The sequence below is a fragment of the Manis javanica genome, chromosome 5, assembly GCF_040802235.1.
Source record: "Manis javanica isolate MJ-LG chromosome 5, MJ_LKY, whole genome shotgun sequence".
Classification (NCBI taxonomy): Eukaryota; Metazoa; Chordata; class Mammalia; order Pholidota; family Manidae; genus Manis; species Manis javanica.
In genome coordinates, this window is record NC_133160.1 from 102,114,279 (window position 1) to 102,118,939 (window position 4,661).

Below are 4,661 nucleotides of genomic sequence, written 5' to 3' on the forward strand. Positions count from 1 at the left end.
CAGTAAAACTTTATTTACAAAAATTGGAGGCTGTAGTTTGTCAATCCTGAAATAGGGTAAAAGGAATCAAAAGTTCAAAAAAGTCACCAATTTTAAATAGGATGCTCCAAGTAGAGGGAGCAGCCAGTGCTAAAGTCCTGTGGCAGCATGTCTAGTGTGTTTTAAAGCTCAGGAAGGAGCTCTGTCTGGATAAGGTAGGACGAGTGTGTAACGCTATTTATAACCACTCTCAATTGGTATCTCCAATTCATTTTCCTCTTTCTTCCTCCCCCGCAGCCCTTTCTGTTAAATGAAACATGATTTACTACAGTAAGTAAAGGCTCAGAAATAGGCTTTTCTTGACCTAGGAAAGGTAAGCAGCACTAATATATTTTATTTTGTCCCCATTAAAGCCTTGTTTCAACTTAATACCAAGAGCAGGGGTAACAATTGAAGGCAAAATGTGTAACCACGGAGGTTTCCTCTAGGGATCTTTTACCAGCATTCTAATCCCCAGCAACACTAACAGAATGAAGGTTTATGATAAAAAATCAACTATAAAATGTTGCCTCTTTATTCACTTGGCCCATTTATTCCTGAAGTTTTTTTAAAAGGCAACTGATGGGTGCTCGCTTCAACTATGCATATGTTAAGTTGGAATGATACAGGGAAGATTATCATGGCCCTTGTGCCAGGATGACAGGTAAATTCATGAAGTGTTCCTTATTTTTAATGAACAAATAGCAGTAGACTCATAGACACTGAGAAGTAACTGGTGGTTACCATGGGGAAGGGGTTGGGGTGGGTGGGTATCAAGGGGGATAAAGGGGCACAAAAATTCTGTCATAATATAAGTACGTCTTAGGGATGGTAGTACAGCATGGAGAACATAGCCAGTGATTCTGTAACATCTTCCTATGTTGACAGAGAATAACCACACTAGAGGAGGTGAGGATTTATTAATATGGATAACTGCTGAATCACTGTGTTGTACACTTGAAATCAGTAAAAGATTGTATATCAACTGTAATTCAGAAACAAAAAGGCAGCTGATGGTTATAGTTCACAGAACCAGAAGACAGGGCTGGTAATTCTAAATTGTCAATAAACCTATCTTCTAAGAGCTCTCTAACTCTGGATCCTGATGTGCTGTGAAGGAAATATAGCCTGGCCCTCCAGATGCCAGCAGAGCAAAGCCCATCTGTGCTGTCAAGCCCACAGAGTCACCCACAGTGGGCCAGTACTCCTGTGTCTGTAAACCAGGATGTGACCAAGCCTTGGTGGTGGTGATGTGTGTGTGAAATTGTTTTTCATGTGATGTATGATGGAGTCAGCTTGTAAAGCCATGTGGCATAATAACTTTTAATTGATATTCCATCTTGTTCCAAAAATATGTTTCTTCTGAAAGGATAGCATAGAGGTTGCGAGTAAAACAAAAACCTGGATAAGGTTGCCAAAACTTCACTGTCCTGTCAAGCCTTGCCACCTACCTTCCCCACCATTACCTGCTCTCAGCCCCCCTTGAATTCTTCTCCCAGTCACCAGAATGCATGGTGTTGTCCCCCTCTGGTCAGGAAGGTCAGTGCCCCACCCTTGTCACTCAGGTAACTCCTACTCATCCTTGGGTTCAAAGGGCACTTCTTCAAATTCAGTCCAGTCCTCCTGTTATGCTCTCTCATGCTATAAAGGGTCCTTTCCTTAACAGCACTTTTCAGTTTGTAGTTTACACATTCATCAGTGATTAATGAACATCTCCCTCTTTCACTAACATGGAGGCTTCATGAGGACAGAAATCCTCTGTGCTCTCTAGCGCATCTCCAGCAGACAGCAGTGCCTGACAGACAGCAGGTACTTCATAAATATTTGTTGAATTGTTGAATAAAAGAAGCCTCCCAGCAGTCAAAGGAAAGACAGAAGCATGATAAGTTAAAATATTTACAAAATAATAAGTAAAGTCAAACAAGTTTTCCAGAAAGCACAACATTTCCTGCATTCTGAGTTTTCAGCAGAATTTCTCCCATGGGTCCTCAGAAACACAACATTGTCTTAACTATGGCCAATTTTGTCCTACAACAGTAGAGTTGAGGGTCAATGTGGCCTGCAAAGTGCATGGCAGGTCTTCAATAACTATTTGTTGAATGAGTGAATGAATGAATATAAAGTGTTTCACAAAGATTTGACAGTTACTTATGTCATTATTATTATTTACAGACAATATCCTTATGTTGATACAATAATACATTTTAAACAGCTGTTGCTTAAAGCATCCCTCAATACAGGCCCACAACAACATGATTCAATATCAACAGTTCTAAAGGGAGCAAAACAAGGTGATCTGAGGACTCAGTTTTCTCAGGGTTCTGTTTTAACGCAAAGGTAAAATGACGTGCGTGAAATTGAGGGAGAGAGGATGCATGTCCTTCAAGCCCTCCTCCATAAAGATTTCTTCTGTTCAGAATTATGGTATGATTGGACAGCTGAGAGTTGAAAGTTATATCTCTGTGAACACAGAAAGAGCAAAGCCACATTCATTCTTTGACAATAATCTGGAAAGAGGAGGATTATTCAATTGACTGTTGTTAAGAACCCATCATTCACTCATCTGGAGAAGGAAGTCTCCGGGGCTGTGCATTTGTGAAAGATGACCGTAGTTCATACTCCCCCTTGTGGCACTTTCAAGTACACTGACTTATACATACCAGCCTGGTAAGGCAAGTGAGAAATGAAATTCCTCCGTTCAAGTCAGGTAACCTGGAAATCACTCTTTCTTTAGTCCTTCTAGAATGTCAGACCAACTTTTTAAAATTGGTGAGATTATTAACAGCATATTAATAAAACAAGTGTCAATAGACTTCGTATTATATCTTTAAGGATCAATGTTTAAAAAGCTCAACATCTGAGTTAAAGTTGGTAAAGGGTTTAATGCAAATTCAGAGAGGCCTGGTAATTCTTTACAATTACCACCCTTCCTTAATTATATTGCCTTATCTCAATTGATCCCCTTCAAGTAGCACATCAGAAGATTTGGAACTTTTAGGGAATGTGGGAAGGAATAACGTGGTGGGTGAAGCAATCAATAGTGTCACAAATGTTCATTTTACACATACTTACTGAGTACTTCCAATTATGGGGAATCAGGATTATATAAAAACTATTCCCTGCCTTAAAATATTACCTAGCAGGGGAGAGGAGAGCTGTGTATATATGGCTATATTACATAATAAAAAGTGATAAATGCTTAAATGTATTTAATATGATATTCCCTTAGAACACAGAACAAAGCCAGAGAAGGAAGGGGGACAGTTAATGAGCTTCTTTTTCTGAACCAACACATTCTAGTGCAGGACAAATATGGATACATCACTTATTCTGCATTAGGTATTCTAAGCGCCTCATTAAAATAATATGGTGTACACCTCACACCCATTGGATGATTAGTAACAAACAAGAAAATAACATATGCTGGCTAGGATATGGGGAAATCCGAACCCCTGTACATTTTTGGGAATGTAAAATGGTACCACTGTTATGGAAAACAGTATGGCCATTCCTCAAAAAATTTAAAATAAAACTACTATATGACCCAGCAATTCTACTTTTGGGTATATAGCCAAGACAATTGAAAGTAGGGTCTCAAAGAGATATTTGTACACCCATGTTCATGGGAGCATTATACAACAGCTAAAATGGAAGCAACACAAGTGTCTATTGACAGATGCATGGGTAAGCAAACTGTGGTATAGTCATACAATAGAATATTATTCAGTCCTAAAAACTAAGGAAATTCTGGCACATGCTGCACAACATTAATGAACCTTGAGGAAATTATGCTAAGTGAAATAAGCCAGTCACAAAAAGACAAAAATTGTATGATGTAGGCAGACTGAAAATCATAGAGACAGGAAATAAAATGGTGGTTGCTGGGGCTTTGAGGGGAAACAAGGAATTGAGGGGGTTGTTTAATGGGTGTGGGATTTCAGTTTTCCAAGAGGAAATGAGTTATGGAGACAGATGGTGGTGATGGTTGCACAACATTAAGAAGGTGTTTAATACTAGTGAACTGTACACTTAATTGTTTAGATGGTATATTTTATCTTATGTGTGTTTTACCAAAATAAAAAATTCTTTAAAAGATATGCTATTGAAAATTATGCAAAGAAAACAAAAAAGCCCACAAACACATGGAGGCTTAACAACATGCTACTAAATAATCAATGGATCAATGACCAAATAAAAACAGAGATCAAGCAATATATGGAGACAAATGAAAATAATAACTCAACACCCCAAACACTGTGGGATGCAGTGAAGGCAGTTCTAAGAGGAAAGTATATTGCAATACAGGCGTACCTCAAGAAAGAATAACAATCCAAATAAAGAGTCTAAACTCACAGTTAATGAAACAAGAAAAAGAAGAACAAATGAGACCCAAAGTCAGTAGAAGGAGGGTCATAATAAAGATCAGAAAAGAAATAAATAAAATTCAGAAAAATAAAACAATTGAAAGAATTAATGAAACCAAGAGCTAGTTCTTTGAGAAAATAAACAAAATAGGTAAACACCTAGCCAGACATATCCAGAAAAAAAGAGAGTGTACACACAAAAACAGAATTGGAAATGAGAAAGGAAAAATCATTATGGACACCACAGAAATACAAAGAATTATTAGAGAATACCATGAA

At 37.9% G+C, this 4,661-nt stretch overlaps 1 non-coding gene across 1 annotated transcript; it reads left to right on the forward strand.

The window, feature by feature from the left end:
- The first annotated feature begins 606 nt into the window (after nt 1-606).
- Nucleotides 607-710, forward strand: LOC118972943 (U6 spliceosomal RNA). The gene has a single exon (XR_005062099.1). It is a non-coding gene; the product is annotated as a U6 spliceosomal RNA (small nuclear RNA).
- The last annotated feature ends 3,951 nt before the right edge of the window (nt 711-4,661 follow it).